A 23537-nucleotide genomic window follows, 5' to 3' on the forward strand; every position below is an offset into this window, starting at 1 on the left:
AAAAATATGAAGTTCTTTATTACGAAATCTCAAATCATTAGATTTTAATTAAGTTTATTTATAAAAATAAAGAATAAATTTGGCAAAAAATATAGCTACAAAAAGGATTACTGCTTTATAAAACTACCTTGATTGTAGAATTGCATTGATTTTGTTTAATAACTGTAAAAAATTAGTTTTTATGTGATGCGTTGCTTATAATCAAACCTAAAAGTGCATTTTATTCAATGATAGAGTGAAAAAAACATATACCTTGTTTTATAGTTTTTTTTCTCTCTCTTTTTATTCATTTATATAATATGTATATTAAGAATAAAAAGTATTTATTTCTTTAAAAATTCAAACTTTGCTAAAATGCCCTGGTAACTTTTTGCAATATATTCGCTCTAAAAAGGATTCAGTATCTGACTTTTGCATTTAAAATGATAGATTTTATACCAATTATTATGTTTACTGCAGAAAAAAATTATTTTTGTGTTTATATGCAATTTTCTATAATAAAATGTGAGAAATGCCTTTTTTCACACATAGGGCGAAAAAACTAACACTGAAAATAAAATGTATGCCTTGAACATGTCCTAAACTCATAGATAAAAACTTTCATAAAAACATTTATTTCAAAATATGTCATTTAAGGCATGAAATTAATTTTGCAAATTAACATTGCAAATGTTTGCAAATAACTTTTGAAAATGGTTTCTGCGGATTTTCTAATTTACATAGGTGTTTTCTGCACATTTTCCCCTTTCCAAAAATACCTTCCTCGTTAAGATTGGCTTAAAGAAAGTATTTACTTTCCAAAAATGATATGTGAATAAGGATCAAAAGCATTTACATGAAAGCTTTAAATAAAGCTTTTTTAGACGATAATCCATATACATACAGAAATAGACAGGAGAAGGGTGAGGTGGGCAGCAAAATATTTTTAGAGGAGTTTGCGTTACATATGGACAGACAGAAAGACAGAAACGGTCACTTATAAAGTAGCTTATCTAATAAAAAAATCTATTTGATATTTTGCAAATTTTGTTCATAAAATTGCATTTTTGCGATTAATGAAAAATTATTATTATTTTATAGAGCATCTATGCCACAACGACAAAGATGCTCTGTTAACGGAACATCATTTGGATAAAAAATTATTTAAAAGTAATCAAAAAATTGTATTAATTATGATAAATGAAAAGATCTAATAATTGTTATTGCTAAGAAAATTTGTTCTATGAAAAGTATACTCGTCCCACAGCTGACCTTTGTCTGCAGACAAAACTTTTACACATTGTTTTCGGCAGTTTCCCTTTAATAGTCCGGGTACATAGCAAGTTACCCCTCGCGGGTTTATGTAAAAGAAACTAAGAGGTGGTGTGTCAAAGCACTGGCTATAATTGTCGTTCTTGTTGTAGACAAGCGTAGGTTAGGGTAGGTTAGATTTAAGTTTGGTAAGAGATAGCCTGGCAGGGCTTTCACTTTTGCTGACGCTATGCATAAATTCTGTGTCCTTACAAACTCCTTGTCTTCTACAATTTTTTATTGCTTGATTTTTTTTTTGGGGGGTGGGATGGCGGGTTGAGGTCGTCGTGACTAGTGGTGGGATATTTCCATTTTTCCCTTCAGACAACTGTAAACATAAAACAACTATAAAAGCTAATTTTAGCAACCATATTCTCTCGATATGGCCAATATTCTTTTAAAAAGTACAGCTGTAAAAAATGTTTAAAATATTTTTTAAAAAATATATACTTTGCACTTGATACTTATGGTAATTAGAAAAGTGCCACTGTCTGACAACCATCCGCTTCATTGCTTGACTCTTGTGTCTGCAAGTCTGAACTTGCGTGGTAAATAGTTATGAAAATTTATAGGGTAATTTTTACTCTTATTCTTATTATTAAAACTATGCACCTGACATCAGTTAGATCAATATTCTTTGTCTTTGATGATGACACGGCTAGGTTGAAGTTTATTCGACTTTAGCTTGCCGGAAACTTTGAAACGATCGAGAAATTTTAATTGTGTTATCGCCGGAATACTTGTTTTAGTGATTCTCTCATAAACAAATGACAAATTTTACAGTTTTCAGTCTAATTATGGCCAACACAAACTTTTAAAGTACAATTGATTTATTAACTTTTTTTGTTGTTGCAATTTTCAATAATTAAAAGATGAAAACGTTTTTAGAAATTAATGGTTTTTAATCATATTGTACGTACAGTAAAGTAGTTGTTGAGCGTTTAAAATTATGTTTAGGTCTAATATGTATGGCAGTACCAACGATCGGGTTAAAGTCATAAATACCAATCTTTTACTATCCTAATAATATAATTTTTTTTTATAATTTTATATAAAAATAATGGGATTAACTAGTTCTGTTAATGTTTATTGTGATTTGACTAATCGTTGAGTTTAAAATATTGTTAAAAATAGCCTCACTTAAAGTGGACATTAAAAATCTTTGGTTCCAGTGCACAGCTTTGCTACAAAAATGATTGGAAATAAGACAATGAAAGTTACATATCCATCTAAAAAATATCATGCCATAAATACAACCTGTCCCTGACAACGAACAGCCAACTTTAGAAAAATGGCTTTGCTTTAAAATATTTAGTTACTGTTCGACTGTTTAGACCCGTAGGATCTCCTTTCGTGTTCTCTTCCCTCAATAACTGACTTCATATTACAATCCCTCAGCTAGAATTGTAGTGTATTCTTTTATTTTGTATTGATTTGATAACATGTAAATTTTCTGGCAATTGCTGAAACGATATAGTTCTCCTTTACAGTATACCTTCTCATAGGTCCTTGGAAGGTTTATAACTATTTTAACTAGGAGAAATCTCCCCTAGAAAAAATTACCGATCCAAAAGTTTTAAATTAAAATTGAAATTGGGGGTCGACTTTTCCCTTCAATGATATATTGGATATATGTAATACAAAGTAAAACGATGTTTGCCTGTTTGTTTGTACCGAAGGATCTCGCTAACCGCTGAACCGATCGGGTTCTCTCTAACAGGGTAGCTTGTTATAGGTCCCGGAAAGGTTTATAACTATTTTGGGGGAGGGTACCACAACCCTCTCAAGAGAAATCGCCCCAAGAAAAAATTCCCTCTCCCCCCCCAAAAAAAAAATCCTCCTTCCTCTAGGGGCGAAGCCGCTAGTTATTTTATATTTTAAGTTAATTAACTGTGATAACGTCGCGTCTAGGACTGTTTTCATAACACATAGTTAAGTTTAGTAATTCAGTTTTTTTTATAATTTTTTTATAATTAATTCTTTCACTCTGAGAGTAAAAAGGATTTAATGAAAAGGAAAGAAATAAATTACGTCAAGTACAGAAATTGTTCTTTCTACTAAACAACATTTTTGATTCTTTATTTGATTTATTTATGAGAAATTGGACAGAAATAACTATTTTAAAAAAATTGCACAAAGATAGGAAACAAACATACAATCTTTATATTTACTATAAGGTGGGGGAGGGTTGGTGTTGAAGAGGCTATATTTATCAATTGCATCATACTATAGATGCTAAAAATGTACCTAGAGCTACTCTGTTTGAGAAATTTCCAAGGTCAGAACGACTGACACATCCAGTCAAAGATGATTAATTGTAGAATGTATGACTGAGGTTTGAATGTTACCTAAGGAAACGCCGGTCTTATAGATCCCAAAACTAGTCAATACTTAGTAATAACTGGTATATTCAATATAAATACTTTCAAACTATGACATAGTAACTTTACTTTATATATACAGATTAATTAATTATTTAGAATATAAATATCCTCAAACTTTACATTGTATATATTTTAAGGATTTGACATTTCAACTTAAATCCAAGAAATCATATAATACTAGCGGCTACACCCCTAGAGGCCAACCTCCTTCCTGTTTCCAATTTTATTTTAAAAAGTAAAAAAAAAATTTCGGTTTGTTATTTTTTTCTAGTGGTGATTCCTCTTCGGATGGTGGTTTCACCCAGCCCAAAAATAATTATAAACCTTCCCAGGACTTATTAGAAGCTATATTATAAAGGAGAACCATATCGGGTCAGCGGTTAGCGAGATCCTTAAGTACAGACAGATGCCCAGACAAACATCCAGTTACTCTTTTATCAGGATTGTAAATCTAAAGAAATATAGGTGGTATAAGACAGATATAAGGTATAACCAACAAGCGAAATAAATCTAAAAATGTGTTGCCCCTCCCAACAACAGCTGGTTTCGTGATTTTTTTCGAATTAATTTCGTTATTAATATAAGCTGGGTATAAGAAGAAGCAATTAAACAAATATTTGATTATTATTATCCCAAAATGTTTATGCTCCTGCTAGGGATAGGATCTTATCTTTGCATTTGCCAGGAGTTTTGATGCAGCTAGTTCATGCAATGTATTTGCCAGGAGTTTTGATGCAGCTAGTTCATGCAATGTACATATTTGCCAGGAGTTTTGATGCAGCTAGTTCATGCAATGTATTTGCCTGGAGTTTTGATACAGCTAGTTCATGCAATGTATTTGCCAGGAGTTATGATGCAGCTAGTTCATGCAATGTATTTGAATAACCCTGTAAAATCCAGAAGGATTTGAAAATTTCATTCGTTTGTGTCATCTTTGCGACTTTTAATAAAAGTGGCAATGGCTGGTTTATATGCAATTATGATTATTTGATAAAAGTTTACTGTTGACTAAACTTATAACATTTTTAATCTCACAAATGTAAGAATTAAATATCCATAGCAAATCTATAATGATAATTGAATTTATGCACCAAGAAGAAATTGTGTGCTTTGTACATTTGAAAATTTGATGCAATATTTTATTTGGATTATATACGAGACATTAAATCTAATTTCTCAAATATTTGAATAGTATAAATTCCTTTTTTACAAATCCTTACCTACTGTTTTCATTAGTTAAGACTAATTTAATATTAACTGGGATGGTAACATCCACAAAGCTAAATTTAACAAAACAATTGAACATGAATATTAATGGAATTAACAAAAATTAAGATTATCCTGTCGTAAAATTACTTTAAATGTTGGGTATGTCTAACATGCAATACTTACATTTTCAGATTCCAAACCGTTCTAGAATTCAACATTTCCATAAAAAGGTCATGTGAGAAATAGCTTCCTTTTAAATATGAATACAGTGTAGAAAATGCGAAAAAAAAAACAGGTTAGAAACAAACCTACTCACTTGCTTGTAGTAATTATAGAGTTGCTAAGCTTTGCTGATTTGATTCTTTATTCTTGCAAAGTTTGAAATTGGTGGGATTATTATAACGTACCTATAAAGCCATCAATCAAGGCAAGATGGACGGAAACACAGTAACTGTAGAAATCTTCGCTTTCAAAAAAACATTTTGTAAAATTTAAAGTTTTATGAAACAAAATTCATTAATTCATTTTGTTTATTAATTTATTCAACAAACAACAGATGTTAAACAACTTATGGTATTAATTTAATGAGATATTTTTATCTTCATTATGATAAAATGTATTTAATAAATAGAAAAATTTTAATTTTAGACTCGTTAAAATTGTTTTATATATTGTAGCAGCAGCGCCCCACGCCCCTGGTGAAATACAAATTTTTTTTTTATAAAGATAGACAAAAGAATTAACGGGGCCTTCATAAAGCTAAATTGCAAAATTTAATTAGTTCAGTCATTTTTTTTAGAGATTTTATTTGACAAACAAGAAAAATCTAACTACCTCATTTTTTATGAATATTAAAAGCCAACAATATTTTATCCCAGTTCTTAACTAATTTAGAGTAACGTTTGTATTTAATGTATCTTTAAAAATTAGTTTTCTTCATTAATTTAATAAATTTTTAAAGGTGAAGTAATTCTAAGATTCTAGCTAATAGAAATATTCAACAAATTAAAAATTTTCTAAACTGCACCTTCTGTTACAGATTTAATTAATATCATATCAATTTGAAATCGATTGGACAATTCCCACATGACTTAAATAACAACGGACCGGCCCTAAATGAAGGAAATATTTATAAAAACAAGGACACAACTTCCAAAAAAGCGAAGATATGAAACAGTAGGACAAACCAACATTAACACTTGTAGAGTGTCAGAATTGAATAAGCAGAATATAAAATGTGTAAGTCTCATCAAAATTGTAAGTAAATCTGTTGCAAAACTGCTGAAATACAAGATAATATTTGAGGACATACTTACCTTTTTTCCTTAAAAACATGGTACTTTGTTGTAATAGGAATTAGTATTCCAAAGATCAGACCACTGGGACAATTATATCACATAAAAATTTGTTGTCAAAAAGGTTAAAAATCAACATGTTTTCAATGGACGTAAGGAATTCTGTTAACGATTATAGAATGCCACACTTTCTAAATAGTACCTAACTAATAGGAATTACCATTACAAGTTTTGAATCGATAGGACAATTCTAATATGTCTGAATTAACTATACGAGCTATCTGTTACAAACGGACGGACAGACCGACCCTAATTATAGAAAAGCTTCGCTTTTAGTAAGAAAATAACAACTTGTATTAAGGCCCCATAAAGGCAAACTAACATTTATCTAAGCAGTAAAATTTATGTTCTGGAAACTACACATATTAATGTGGAAAAAAACTAATGAGAATCTAGATATACAACTGAAGTTTGTGCTTAAATAAAACTGCAAAAAATAGTTTTTTACATAATCAAATTTGAAATAGTTATTGTCAAATTCCTTATAGATGTAAAAATATAAACATATTTATATATTTAGAAACAATTAAATGAAATCGATCGTTATGAAATAAGAAACATAAGAATTTAGTTGAACAATTTATTCTACTTAAGCTTGAATTAAGGGTTTATTATAGACTCAAATTAAGAGAATAAGAAAGTAATAGATATAAGCAGGGATACAAGGATATATAAAAACTGATTGAGTGAGTCAGAGAATGATGAAATCACTGAGGGTATTCTTTACTGAGGAAGGTTGCGGTTAAGAGTGGTTTATTCTTACTCTTAGCCGCTCGAATACGGCTGAGGCTTATTGATTGGCTTCTGTAAGTCGCTTATCAAAATGCGGCTAAAGCTGCCGAGCCCTGGTATTTATTTGTTAAATTGTAAAAATGCCCCATAAGTTCTCCTATTACATTGGATGTTTTATATAAATTATTAATTAGTCTACCTTAAGATTCATAAAAAGTGGTTCAGGGTTCTAAATCGTTCCTATTAACAAAATTGAAAGTTCATTTTTGTTTCTTAAAAGCAGAGCTTTTTTATACTCAGGGTCGGTTTTCCGTGTGTACGTCTGTAACGGATTGCTCTTATCATTAATTTAGGCATGTTAGAACCTCTGCACCTCGGGGCTAACAAAAAACTGGTTTTAATCTTATAATTGTACATTTATATCCGCGGAAAGCTGTTTATAATATGATGCGAGAAATAAATATTCTTGAATATGGAACTTACATAATATTTATGTAATTATTTGTGTACGATTCCAGTTATTAATATCTGTTAGAAAGGATATGTAAGAAAGGATTCATTTAACATATATCGAACATCATACTTACACTCTAAAAATATTGTTACTCTTGTCATACTTTTGTTATGAACAGTATTCAATTTGCCGTTCTTTATAGTATTAAAAGCGGCTACGAACCTAGTAGACTCTAGGGGCACTTGAGGGGGGGTGGGGCCCTACTTCCAATTTTAGTATATGAAAGAAAAAGTTCAGCGGTTATCAAAGACCTTCGGCACAGAAAGACAAACATCTTGTTACTTTTATTCAAGAATAGATTTAACATAATGAAACTGGTACAACTGAATATTGAATAAAATATTAAGATGAACATTTTTTACAGTTTAAGTACAATTACATTAACAAGAATAATTATTAAATGCAGCAGAGAAAACCTTTTTTTAATGTTTTATGTTTAAAATTTGATAATAAAGATTTACTACTTTTTCAAACTAGGCAAAGCAAATCACTGAAAATTTCGTTATGGTTAAGTAGCCTATAGGTTAGGTTAGGCCAGCAAACTCAAGTATTTAGCATAAGGAAAACGTGGCAGCTGCCAAGTACAGCTGCGGCATCAAAAATTTATGTTTTGAGATCTCTAATATACATTTTACATAAAGATAAACATTTTCTGAAAAAATTGTCTTTCTAGCTTCAAAAATAAGAAAATTACAGCCTTTTGAAAATTTAAAGTAAAAAAGTACCTAAAAACAAAGGCTGTTAAATAATAGGGTGAAGGAAGCGAAAATTTGCTTTGACTCACTTATAGTAGGAAATTCATTATCAAACAGGGGATATGCACAAAATTTTTTTGTTCTCTAGCTCTACCGACCGATAAAGGTGCGGGAAGGGGCCTGACTGTTAAGGGTTAATTTGCCCTGGCGAAGTTGTAAATGATTACACATCAGCAACTAAGATTTTCTTAACTTTAAAGGGGGCGTAGAAAGGAACCAAAGTCTATTTTCTCGTATTCATTCGAATCCGGTGGATAGGAACCGGTTCTCATCCATACGAAAAAACTATGTCTAACATCGTATTATATCCAGCTTTCTACGAATATAAAAATGTACAATCAAAAGATTAAAACCAGTTTTTTTAGCCGGTGCCTTTGGCACCTCGGGGCTAAAAAAAACTAGTTTTAATCTTATAATTGTACATTCTATATCCGCGGAAAGCCGTTTATAATACGATGCGAGAAATAACTATTCTATAACATTTTTTATCCCTTTATGAAAAAAAACTAACACTTGATGGGGAGGGGGATGAGTATGTTTTCTGTGGTCAAGAATAGATTTTAGAAAGTATCAATGAAGGATATTTTCCAGGAAGACAATTCAGTCAATGATCTTTTAGTGGGGACGTTATGATATACCCTTCTCTCTATAGAGTATCTGTGATACTATCAATACATGAACATTATTTACTAACTTACGTCATACATATTATTATTTGATATTGTATGCATGTGTTGTTGTGTTTGATAAATAATATTGATGATGTTTGAGTAGGAGTTAGTAGAGGCTGTATGGAGCCACTTACACTCAATTTATTTAATTCAATTAAAACTAGAAAAAAAATATAAGATAAAAATCATTTCAAAACAAAAAACAAACGTTGAATTGGTTTTTTTAAACAACAAAATTTCCTACAATTAATATTCATTGAATAGATTATTCTATTTCCTATTGATTTATCACGGGCATGTGACTGGATATCTAAGAAGAACTTGATGGAAAAAAATTACGTATATATTTTATGATAACAAACAGGGATTGGTAGCACTACTTAATTTACCTGTCAATTGCATTTTAACTTATTTCTAATATGGTAATCCTTTCTAATAGAAACGTTTTCAAGCACTTAAGCTGTTTTTTTAGCGGCTTACGCGCGACAGCCGACCCCTTGATACGAGATACTTTTTCTGGTAGGTCTATTAATTTGTCTATTATGATTGTGTGTAACTAGGTATATAGATGATAAGGCGTGTTTATTACTAATCTATCTTTGTTTAGGTTTTTACATTTGTTTATATTCAATGCTTCTTTATCTGTTTGATGCCAGACGCTTTGCTCCAAAATATGGTCGAAAATTTTGTTATTTCAGTAGCTTTACCATTACTTAAAATTTACCAATTTAAAGGTAACAGGAATTTTGTCTTTAGATAAGAATATAGCCAACCATTGAACCAAAATGTTTCTCCTTTACGGCAAAGCTTCTTCTAGGTCAAGGGAAAATTTAGACCTGTCCAAAGAGAATATATAACCCACAAATTATTTTCTAGAATTGGTTGTGACTTTCTCCTGTCTAGGCCTCAAATGCCCCTAGAGGCCCCCAGGGGTTTAGCCGATAGAGTATAATAATGCAGCTATCTATCTGTAATTATTTTGAAATAGAACACTAGGCCGATCCCGTTAATCAAAGTCAAAGTTTTATACGCAGAGCTGTTATTCAATTTCAAATGTAAGTAATCATGCTCCAATGGAATTTTTTGATGAAAAAGTAAAATTTTATGCTTTGACTTTTAAGTTAGAATGTTGCCTATGACTGTTAATGATCTACTCTGTAACATCGTTTGGATGTTCTTTCATGACGTAACTAACTTAATGCTCCAAAAATGTTCGCTACTATTAGAAGTAATTATCCTTGTTATAAGTTGAAACTTATTTTTTTTCCGCAGTATATCGGTTGCTCTAGCCGTCTTTGTATGAATAATTATAGTAACCTTCCTAATCGAAGAGTGAGATAAACCCGATCACAATAATAAAAGCCATCCCCCCCCCCCCTTTCCCACAGAAATAAATAAATCAATCGTGTCCTACCATTCAATCTAATAAAATAGGCAACATTCCTTAGGTTAGGTTTTTCCTATGTAAAAAGTTGTGGCATGGCTTTAAATTTTTTATTACCTGCGGAGTGTTAGTTTGTATATTTACGGAGGGTTCTCACTCCTCTGCTGAGAAACTACCGAATATCTATAAATTCCTAATTGGATATCAGGATACAATAATCAAAAGATAGATAATGGTAATTACAAAAATTTCTACCACATTTTCTTTTTTTTTATAGGTTGATAGTATTATTTACGATATTCTAAGTATCTAATAAAAAGTATGAGTTTGTAAATCCTTTCTGTAATTATTAATTAATCTTTTATAATACACTAAATTGAAAGAAAAAAAATGGGTTTCTTAAGGTTAGAATACATATGTTTAGAGTGTGATTTTCTAAACCCATCAAAATCAGATTAGGTTTTAATATGATTTGAGATTTAGTTAATGTTATTCTGGTAGTTGCTTCTTCGCTGTTTAAAAAAATGAAAATAAATATTAAAGAAATCTAAAATTCCACGATTTAAAACCGCTTTGATCCGCTTCATATTAATTTTGCCTACTTCGTTGAAAATAGTCAATTGTATAATTCATGTGCTATTATTTTTACAGTTTGTTAAAACGTTTCTGTGAAAAATTTCAATATGATCTCAACTAAAGATTTTACTAAACAAACTATTTATTAACATATTTCTATAAAATTAGAATTTGTACTATTTAAATTGGAATAATTCATAGGCATTCAGACTGTTTTAGTCGCTTAAATACATTTATTTGTAAAAATATATTTAATGTTTTTTTTTAAAACAATTTTTGGGTGTAAAATAAAATCAGAAAAAAATAGCTAGCTTAATAAATGTACATGTTTTTATTCTTATTTAAACAAGGATTGAAGAATTAGGTCTATGTCTATAAGTAGCAAAGTAATAACAAGCCAACAACAGTTTAAAAAGTAAAGGCTATGAACGTTGTTCTAGGGTAGAAAAAATATAGTATTAACAGATAAATTATGTTTATATTCTTTTTCGTGGAAAATTTTTATAATATACGATACATGTTTTTCTTCATCTGAATAGTTTAAAAGATTTTCAGAATTCATCAAGTTGTAGGATATTTAGTTTAAGTTAAGACCATGCAGTGAGGTAAACTTTATAATATATTCAAACCCAAAGTTTTATGTTGTTATTTCAGTTATATTTATGGACACAATTGTCAATGTATCGCAATATTCTGTCGCTTTGTAAAACGTCAATGTTTTGTAAAGTTGTACATAGAAAACTAAAAAAGTTAATAGTTTGATCTATCTAATTATTCATTCCAGGAATATATTCATTCACTCCTATTTGTTCTTAAAGGGAGTGTGAACGTAAAAATTTCTCATCTCATTATCAAATCTTAACATTTTCTAAGCACATTTCACTACACTGATCAACCAAAAAACGTCCTATTAACAAAAATATCCAGGAATAATGCCTTGATTTTATGGTATTTTGGGAGGGAAAAAGGAAAAAACAGGGAAAATCTGAACGTTTTTGTTTCTTATAATGTTTGTAGGGATATTTAACTTGTCATATATAGTTTAAACAAATTACTTACTGTTAAGGATTTATTTTATGATATAAATTTTTTTATAACGTAGTAATTAGGCAATAAAGATTTTAAATTCGTATTATTGACAAAAAAATACCTCACTACAAAGGGTTGAATCTCAGAGGTTATTTAAGATAATAATATCATTTTTTATTGTGTTGGGCTATAAATAACCCACTTTGGAGAATTAGTTTACACTTTTATCAGACTGTTTATAAAGAAATATTGCACCTTTATGATTTACAAATTTGTAATTAAAGGTGGGCGAGAGATGGTCCAACTAAAGTTACTTGGATACTAATAAAAAACCTGTTTCTAGCTTTGTTATTGTATTTAGTTTTCAATAAAAAATATTGCTTATTTTATCAATTTTCAAGTAACTATACATTGGACATAGTAATAATCGGCGGAAAAGCCGTTTTTTAAGGAAAACGAGAGACAGTTTTACCATATATTTGAGATTATATGAATGAGATGATGTTAAGGTTTGATAATCTGATGAAAAATTTTCTCGTTCACAGTCCCTTTAAACTTATTTCTTTTATATAATCTTATATATCACATATTACATTTTTATCGCAGCGTATTTTAAATGGTTTAAGAGGAATATAACCTATCTATGTCTTAAAATGGCACCAAATTTTAATAACTTCGCTATAAAAAAAAGTATATTGACCAAGCACGTCCAAGCTTTTATCTTATTTTTATTGGGGGGGGGGGGGGGTGGGGGTTAAAGGTATGTCGTACATGTTTATAACCTTTCTTCTCTCCTAGATTTCCATTGTGGAGGCACGTAAAGAGATATTGTTATGTAACTATAGTTTTTAATGATAAACATGATATAACAACATATAATGTAAGATTTGTATCTTAGGGATAATCCAAATCTTTAATTATCTTTTTCTTATATCTAAAGCTTTCTTAAACACAAAATAGTAAATTTTATATTTTAACATGGAATAAAACCTTTAATGGAATACCTTTTAATGCACCTAACAATGATTCTTTTTTTGATTCGAATGGAATGGCAGTTATATGAACAGTTTTTTATTCTTAAAAAATAGAGAACCTGCCTTTGTGTTCTAGAGTTTGGGAAATATGCGTAATATGTAAAACAATATTATTAGACTAAGGTCATAGTTCTAACTTCTAGAAGCTCTGTTTTCAAAGATAATCCTCCTTAATCTGTGTCTGTATTGGAAGGGGAAGTGTAGAAAAATAACCATAACAAGACTTAAGTTAATTTTGAAATGAAATATCTTAACCATTCCTAGATATATGTGAAGCTTTTCTGTAATGGAGAACTCAATCTGTTTAGTAGTTGGCGAGATCTAACCACACTATCCTTACTATTTTATGAAATAGGAAATTGGTATTCCGGCAACCCTATGACCGGTTTTATGATTCTATTTCTGAAGAACCCACCTGAGTTTAAGTTAAATATTGTGTATTGAGTTCAGAATTTCGTCTGGCTTACTCAGTAACACAAGGAAAAGACAATAGACGATTTTGTTTGCTTGAATCCTTAATATTGTTTTGTTGGTGGGGGGGGGGGGTCTATTAATAAGTGATTAATGTCTATTTCTCTCAGGAAACGAGTAAATCACAATTCTGCTGCCCTTTGAGACGGATTGAAAGATGTGCTGTTTGAAATTTTTTATAAAACAAGGATGACAACATCCATAAAAGCGAAGCACTGAAACGGTAGGACAAACGTACATTAACACTTATATAGTGTCAGAACTGAATAATCAGAATATAAATGTATAAGAGTCGAAGCAAAATTGTGAGTAAATTTGTTGAAAAACTGGTTGATACAGGATAATGTTTATGGACATACTTACATTTTTAGGACTTGATTAAAGTGTTGCTTCGCTTATAACATTATACTTTGTTGTCCAGGAATCAACATATCAAAAATCAGATCAATCGGATGATTAGATCACATAAAAATTTGTTGTTAAAAAAGTAAAAAAATCAACATGTTTAAAATGGACGTACGGACATTCTTGTAATGATTATAGAGTTGCTACGCTTTCTAAATCGTAACTAACTACTAAAGGAATCACCATGCAAAGTTTGAAATCGATAGGACAATTCTAACATGCTTAAATTAACGAAAAAAGCTATCCGTGTGTGACGGACGTACGGACCGACCCTAATTATAGAAAAGCTTCGCTTTTAAAAATGTTCAGATTACTTATCCTTTTTTTGTTTGGCTGCAAAAGGAATTGAGTTAATTTATTATTCATTGATCTTATATCTTAAGGATAAACACTAAACAGTAGAGAAAATAGCTGATAGGGACACAGGGCAAGTAAGGGCGTACACACGATTTTTGCTGAGGGTGGGATGCAAAGTGGCCCTAAAGTTTTAAGTCCCCTCCAAACAAATCACAGGGGAGAGTAGGTTGTACTAAATACTCCACTTAATTGGAGGGGGGGGGGGGGGAAGCTGCCACAAATGTTTTACCTTCACCTTGAACAGTTAAGTATTCCTATTATATTAAAGAAATTGGGTTTTTTGTCTGAAGAAATTGATTTCACCATTTTAGGAAAGCTTTACATTGGTCCTGTGTTTCAATTCAACTGCATAGATTTTCGTCCATTGAAAAAAAAGATTTTATCCCTCTTATCAAAAATTTTTTTCTCTAAAATAAACTTATCTTTTTCTGGTAAATCTACACAATATACTGACAAAGTTCTAGCAACATTTTAATTTATTTTCAAACATTTGATCTCTGTTGTTTAGTAAATTTGTTCGAAATTAAATTTAAGTTACAATTTCAATTGTTTATATTAGTTTAATTTAATTCCCTTTTAAACAATTTGTACAGTAAAATAAAAGATTATAAAACTTCACATAAAGTATGATAGTAAAACATTGTTAGGAAAATAGTTCATTTTCCGATAAAGGGAAATTTTTGGTCAAAGCATTCTTAATAGCCAATTTTAGTAGCAGCCAATAAAAATCAAATTTCCAAAAAAAATCAAGTTTTCATAATAGCAAATATATAAAATGTTAATTAATGTTAGGAATCTGTATAAAAAACAACCACTCTATCCTTAATAGCAGCCAAGAAAAAACACTTTTCTCACACAGTCGTATGGATAGAAGGACTAAGTCACTTGCACAGCTTCGTTACAACTGAATTGCAAAAATACAACATTTTGATGATGTAACTGAACTATGAAGAAAAATAAATACTTGAGACTTTAAGACAAATAGGAGTGAGGAAACCTAATCTCTTGACACGCTCTGCATGGTAAAAAAATAAATTTTACTTTTTGTTATTGAGTAAAAAATCTTTCTTCGAAATTTAAGATTACCTCCTTTAATATTAATACACATGTTCAAAATAAAATTTAAAAATTTCTAAATATAATGTGTAAATATAATAATATATTTGATATAACCAATGGCTATAATTGACGAATTAAATTGGTTTTCCAGAAGACAGTTGAACAAAATAAATGGATGACAATTTGCATTCCAATAAAGATAAATATATTTTCCGTTGATAAAATAAAAAATGCAAAATAACCTTCCTCCTTGTGCACATCTATCCATTTTTCCTACAGTATGATCCATAACTAGGACACTTTCGTTTATTTTAAATTTCTCCACATAAGCATCTATTTCTTGCAAATATATTATTTGTTTGTGGTAGGGAGGTGTGGAGTGAGGTTGGGGCCTGCAAGCGGCTCTCCTGCACAGTGTACCAAGGACCTAGATGGCCACAAGAATGGTTCAACCGAGTTGGATGGGCGGACAGTGAGATGCCAGACTGACACCAACCCTGGCCCTCCAGGTTGGGGGTTATGCACTAGGTTCACAACCTGGTCATATAAAAACAACATCTTGTGATAGTAACTGAAGCAGAGAACATAAACGAATCCTTGGATGATGATACTGGTGATCCTTTGGATCATATGACTGGTGTTGGTGAAAGCCCACGGGAAGCCAACAACATGATGAAAGGTTATCTAAATCCTAAAGAAAATTTTAAGATAGGGACGTGGAATGTACGCACATTAAATCAAATATCAAGATTGGCACAAGCTCTCAAAGTAATGAAGGATTACAAAGTTGGAATCCTCGGCATATCTGAATGCAGATGGATAGGTACTGGTAAAACAATAAATCAAGGTTACACTATTCTATATTCTGGACATGAAACTCGCCATACAGGAGGAGTTGGTATGATACTTGACAAAACTGCCTCCAAAGCACTAATTGAATGGTATCCAGTAAGTGACAGAATATTAGTTGTGAGACTAAATGCAAAATATACCAAAGTAACCTTAATACAAGTATATGCTCCTACCAACCAAGCAAGTGATGAAGATAAGAATAGGTTTTATGACCAGCTTCAAAGAACCTATGAAAAATCTCATCCACATGACCTGACAGTTGTTATGGGCGATCTCAATGCCAAAGTTGGCCAGGATAACCTTGGCTCTGAACGCTGTATGGGAAAGCATGGAGTAGGAGAAAGAAATGAAAATGGTGAAATGTTTCTGGATTTCTGTATGAGAAATAATCTGACAATTGGTGGAACTATTTTTCAACATCCAAATGTACATAAATGTACATGGGTCTCCCCAGACAAGTCATATACAAATCAAATTGATCATATGGCTATAAACAGTAAGTGGAGAAGCTCGCTGCTTGATGTAAGAGTAAGGAGAGGGGCAGATGTTAATAGTGATCACTTTTTAGTCTTAGGCAAATTTCGTTTAAAACTAAAGAAGTCTACAGCAGAAGATAAAAGAAACAAAGTATTTGATGTCACCAAATTAAAAGATCCACTTGTTAAACAAGAATTTAAATTAAACCTCCAAAACAGATTCCAAAACCTACAGGTACTAGATGAAGCAGAAACTGTTGAATCATGTTGGAATAACATAAAAGAATGTTATCAGAAAAGTGCTGAAGAAGTTATTGGATTCAAAAAGAAAGAGAGGAAAGAGTGGATCTCTGATGATACTTGGAATCTTATAGAAGAAAGAAAAACTATGAGAGAAAAGGTATTAAATGAAGAAAATTTGTTGAGAAAGAGAGAACTAGAAACAGAATACCAAAGACAAGACAAAGCTGTTAAGAGAAACGCTAGAAGAGATAAAAGAAAGTTTGCTGCAGACTTAGCTGATGAAGCAGAGGAAGCAGCTAGAGTTGGTAACACTGCTAAACTCTACAAAATCACCAAGAAACTTTCAGGCAAATCTCAAAGTAAGTCCAATCCTATTAAAGACAGACATGGAAATAAAATCACAAATGATAAAGAGGTAGCAGAACGTTGGAAAGAACACTTTCAACAAGTCTTGAACCAAAATGAACCTGAAGAGGACATTGGTGATCTTATTAACCAACCTGTATTAGATATTGATATCAATGAACCAACCAGACAAGAAATTAAGAATGCCATTGATAGCATGAAGAAAAACAAAGCTCCAGGTGTAGATGGCATTCAAGCAGAACTGCTCCAAGCAGATACAGATTTAAGTGCTGATCTTCTGAATAAATTATTTAAACTTATTTGGAATTCTGAAGAAATACCAAATGATTGGCAAAAAGGAATGATAGTCAGAATACCAAAAAAAGGCGATCTCAGCCTGTGTGACAACTGGAGAGGAATAACTCTTATTTCTGTTCCAGGCAAAGTCTTTTGTAAAATATTATTGATAAGAATAGATGAAGAAATTGATTCCAAGTTAAGAGAAGAACAGGCGGGTTTTAGGAAAAGTAGAGGCTGCATAGATCAAATTCTGGCATTGAGAAACATTATTGAACAATGTCTAGAGTGGAACAAAGAACTACACATCAACTTTGTAGACTTTAAAAAAGCCTTCGATTCTGTGCATCGCCCAGCTATTTGGAAAATCCTTAAATCCTATGGCCTACCTGATAAAATTATCCAAATGATCAAACTGTTTTATGAAAATTATGAATGCAGTGTTATATGTGAAAATGATCTCACAGAATGGTTCAATGTCAACACAGGAGTCAGACAAGGTTGCATCTTATCACCAATTTTGTTTTTGATAACAATAGATTGGGTAATGAGAAAAACTATAGATCAGAAACGGGGTGTTGAACTAACATCTGATGATGATCTTGAAGATCTTGACTTTGCCGATGATTTGGCACTCCTTGCTGAATCATTAGAAAATTTGCAAATCAAAACTACAAGACTAGAAAATTTTGCTAAGCTTGTGGGATTACAAATAAATGTTAATAAGACCAAGATAATGCAATTCCAAAATAACAATGGTAACATAACAATTGGGGATGAAACTGTTGAAAAGGTAGACTCCTTTACATACCTTGGAACTACAATTAGCACAGAAGAAGGTACTAGCAAGGACATACAAAGTAGACTTGCTAAAGCAAGAACTGCCTTTTCAATGTTAAGACCAATATGGAGATCTACTAAATATTCCCGCAAAACTAAACTTAAAATATTTAAAAGCAATGTTATGTCAGTATTACTTTATGGTGCTGAATGCTGGAGGATAACACAATGTGATTTGAACCCAGCCAGAAAGTAGCATCACTATCGCGCTACTATAGCGCACGATATCGTGTAGCAATCGAGCACGAGTTCTTACGATATCGCTAAATAGTCGTCCAATGCACATCGACGATATGTTACGATAAATGGTCGAAAAGGTACTTAGAGCTGCGCGATACACCTACGAAATCGCAGGTGATATCGTAAAGATCGCGCGCGATATCGTACTAAAATCGTAAATAAAAAGTTCATTAAAAAATCAATTTAACATCATGTAGTTTTCTGTAAGGAAAGGTTAGGTAAATCAGTAATATTCATTCATGACATTATACACAAATTGTACTTTGCATACAGAAAGAGAGAGAAAGAGAGGGTATTTATCTTTGTATTTCCTCTGAAATTATAAGGTAGATTTTAAATCTGTTTCCATTATAATTATAATTGTGAGAGATTTAGAATATCTTACTGAATTTATCTTATTTTAATTGCTATTTAGACATTTTTGTACACTTGCTGTGGTTTAAAATGAGAATGTTTAAAAACAAATTTTTTTTCAATAAAAGACAATTAACACATTATGATATTTTGTTATACCAGTTTTTAATTTATTTTGTTTGATAACAGAAAGATTTTAATTGTCTATACAAAGTAATGTGAATACCTAGTGGCCAATTTATAAACTATATTTCTCACACAATGATTTTGAAAATGTTAGTTGTGTGTCTGTTTGTAAGTGTGTGTTGACAAACATAAAATGCGAGATACATACGATTGTCACGATTTTTACTACAAATTCGAATTAATCCCTATAAAATCGTAAATTCGATTTTTGCGATAATATAGTAAATATCTCCTTACGATTTTCCTTACGACGTTTCTGGCTGGGAATAAACTCGAAGTTTTTCAAAACAGATGTCTAAGACAGATTCACAATATCTTCTGGCCTACAACTATTTCAAACATAAATTTACATAAAATTTCAAATGCATCAACAATTGAACAAACTCTTGAAACAAGGAGACTAAAATTACTTGGCCACGTGTTCAGAATGCATGATTCTAGACTCACCAAAAAGTCCATAGAATGGGAACCCACCTTGGGCACCAGAAGGAGGGGGAGACCAAAGAAAACATGGCGGTCAACCATAAGAGATGACCTTAGAAACAGACAGCTGACTTGGAATACTGCCAGAACAGCTGCCCAGGACAGACGAGGATGGAGAACTCTGCTACAGCCTCTTGCTCCAACTGTGGAGAATTGAGATGGTAAGGTAAGGTAAGGGAGGTGTAACCATCCCTCATGAAATTTAAATATGAAGGGGATACATTCCCCTTTTAGTCACTTCCAAATGGTTTTACGCCTTATTGATCGCTGTGCACACCACTGATTATAATCTTACAGGATGGATTAAATTGAGTTAACATTCGGAATAAATTTTTGTACGATGCGAATGGAAATTTTGTCACTTTTATTGTCGATGTCTTTTTTTACTTCCCAATTTTAATCATTTAGGAGGTTTTTTTACGGACCAAGTTGTATGTCAAATCAACTACAACCTAAACAAATTGAAATTAATATCTGAACACACATATAGGCCCCAGTCACGAATTTTATATTTTTTGTAAGGGTAGGATTTTATATTTTAGTTTTTACCGTGATTTGAGAGACCAACCACAAATAGGAAAGAATTTGTATTTTCCAATATCCCGAGATTAGGCTAAATAAGAATAAGATTTCATATCAAAATTTACTTTTTGCAAAATGTTAAAATGCATTCCTCCCCCGTGGATTGAGGCTAACCAATGGTTTCAACAATTAGGGATAACGTGAATTTTAGTAGGAAATCTGCAATGAAAGTTTACTTGATTTTCGATTTAAGTAAATAGATAAAGTGTTTTTGTCATATGAGATTGCTAAAAAATAAGTAAATGGAAGTAAATTTCCAACCACCCACTCCTTTTACCTTCAAATTATCGTTATTTTCTATAAATTAAACAGTACTGAGGTGAATTCTCAAAAAAAATTTATTCACTAAAATCAGTGAGGCTTACTAAAAATTTAGAGGGGATAATTTTGCCTCACTAAAATTTTAGTCCCTCCAATGAATAAATAATATAAACTGTTTATTACTCCGCCAAGACAGTAAAAAAGTATAATAAAAAAATATTACACATTTTGACATTTTAAATTTTTTTTATTTATTAATGAAACATACAAAAATAAAAATTATTTTTCGATGTTGCATAATTTTAATTATGTTACAAGTTTTTAGCAGTAAAGTAAAAAAAAAACTGTTATATAATGGTTAAAATTCTTAGATATTGTTAATATTCATTGTGAAATTTGTCCCCTCCCTCACTGGAATTTAATGTTAGTCAAAGACAAATTCTCTTAGAACTGTATTTGATGGATCCTGCACAGACGAAAACAAACAAAAAAAAACAAAGTCTGGTTTAGATAGATAGAATAATATTTTTTATAGTAATAAGATAATACATAAAATAAAGATACTTTACTGCAAAATTTATGCACGAAAGTATTGTTATGTAAAGCTGATGTAACCTGCTATGGTATTTTTGATTATAATTTAACATGATATACCAAAAATGGAACATATCTATAATTGTAGTACAATTTTTTATATAAGGTATAGTAGGCGTTTTATTTGTTTAATTAAGCTACAAGCATAGAAATATAAGACTGTTTGTTTCTTTAAAAATAAATAACCACTTAGTGGAGCTTTAACATAGCCCTTGATTTATCCACTTTCAAGGAAGGTGAAGGCATTCTCTCCAACATCAAAATTTTGAGGAACAAGGCAATGGATAATAAAAATTTTAAGTTGATTTAATATTTGAATTTTCTGATAAATAGATTTAAAAAGTCAAACTTACTTTTTTAAAGCAAGAATAAACTGAATATTGGAATATAAATGCATAAAAAATTCAATTAGAAAACAATAAATCAATTAAGTGTCTATCATTTAATTGAAAATAGTATATTGATATATGAATTTGTTGAAGGTTTTCAATTACAATAACTATATATCTAGTAAAGGTCAATATAAAGTGGTGTGGGTCTACAACTTTTTTAACTGATGTATTTCAAATTATGTAGTGATGCACAGCTTGTTATAGAAAAAGAACTTTAGTCTAATAACAGGGAATTCAACAAAAGTTGACTAATAATTCAGGTTGTTTGGTTATGTTATATTAGGACTGGGCGATTCCCGGCGGATTATTTCTTTTGCTTACCCACTGCGGGTCTACCCTTTACCAATATAATCTAACCAAACCTGTCCTAAAATAAATCCCTACACACAAAAAAATACTCCCCCCTTATTTTCAATTTATTTCAAATTAGGGGGGAGGCGGTCTATGCTCGCTTAGGCACTTTGGGGAAAACCTGATTCAATATCTGGCTCCTCAGCTCTGGTGGCATGTTAAGAAAGTCTAGGCCAAGTTTATAATTAATAATTCACACCAGGAGTCCATCAAAGAGGCCACAATTCAAACTAAGCATTAACTTAGGAGGGAGAGGGCAATGTTGTAAAATTGCTCTACGAACCTTTAATTCCCTAAATAAATACCAGCTTCATAGATCCGTTTTTTACTCTGAGAACAGATTAATTAATTCATTATTCAAAATTGTCTCCCTGTATCCCTGGTATTTACTTGAGTCTGCTGGTTCTAGATTCCTCGGGCTAATCATATTATTACTTTCAAATTTATTTCAACAATTATTCTCAGACTTTAGTTTCACAAACTCTGTCTCGAAAAATATTTTTCCAAGATTTTACCAACTTTCCTCACCAGCCACCTATTGCAAATTCAAAAAAAAATATTTTTTCTTGATTTCTTGACAAATTAAATCATTAAAGAATATTATTAAAAGTTAATAAAAAAGACATCTGGTTTGGCCATTGAAATGTTTATTTTACTGTCGTGTCACTTATATCTACTATATACGTTTACCCCCATCAAAATATACAAAAAGATACATTACCCCCCTCAAACATTTGAAACCCCCCAAAAAGCTTAGACGTCCTTGGATAAAAAATAACCTGGATTTATTTTGCATGACGTTTTTTAAGTATAGGTATTGATAATCATGTTTTAATTTTTTTACGTAGACCCTAAAAATAAAACTAAGAAATATAGCTCATACTGAATAGCTCATTTTCAAATACAATATTAATCTAAATAAAATTTTTATATTGAATAGAAGGAGGGGGGGGGGGGGGGTAGATATACCACACTTTTCTGGGATCTTGCTGTGTCAAGTATCAACTGTTGGGAATATCAAAGGATGACTCCATGCAAAATTTGAGCCGGATCCGGCCAAAACCGGCCGTGAATTTTATGAAAAACCGTTTTTTTCCGGTTTTTAGGGGGTATCTGTAAATCGATTCAGCTGGAGCAAAACCGGTTAGAGGTACAAAAAATTTTACTTCACATGAAATTTAGCCAATGCAATTGCCTACAAAAATGTACTTCATCATCAACTTGATTGGACAACTCTTTCCCCTCCTAAATGTCCATTAAAACCTCGGAAACGGCAAAAATCGCCAAAAATCAAGCCTTCGATTTACAGATACCCCCTAAAAACCGGAAAAAACCGGTTTTTCATAAAATTCACGGCCGGTTTTTGGCCGGATCCGGCTCAAATTTTGCATGGAGTCATCCTTTGATATTCCCAACAGTTGATACTTGACACAGCAAGATCCCAGAAAAGTGTGGTATATCTAGGGGGGGGGGGGGAGGTATAAAAGTTTAATAAATCATATGATGTCCACCTTTCCCCACCAACTTCCTGTGCAATGTAAGCTTCTCATGTGAAAAATTGAATATTCCTTCGGGGAATTTAAAGCAAACATCTCCTATTATTGGAAGAATATTTGAAACAAGAGAATAATTCCATTATACAACTTATATGCTACTAGCGGCTTCAACCAAGCCTATAGGGTCTTATCTATGGAAATGTTTTTCATAATAATAGCGTAAGATTTTTTCATGGAATATATAAGCTTCTCTAAAAAGCACAAATCCATTTGTCTACGAAAATATTATTATAATGTTTATTACTTTTTATGAAAAAAAT

This window comes from Acartia tonsa, chromosome 4 (genome assembly GCF_053477335.1).
Source record: "Acartia tonsa isolate MP-2025a chromosome 4, ASM5347733v1, whole genome shotgun sequence".
NCBI lineage: Eukaryota > Metazoa > Arthropoda > Copepoda > Calanoida > Acartiidae > Acartia > Acartia tonsa.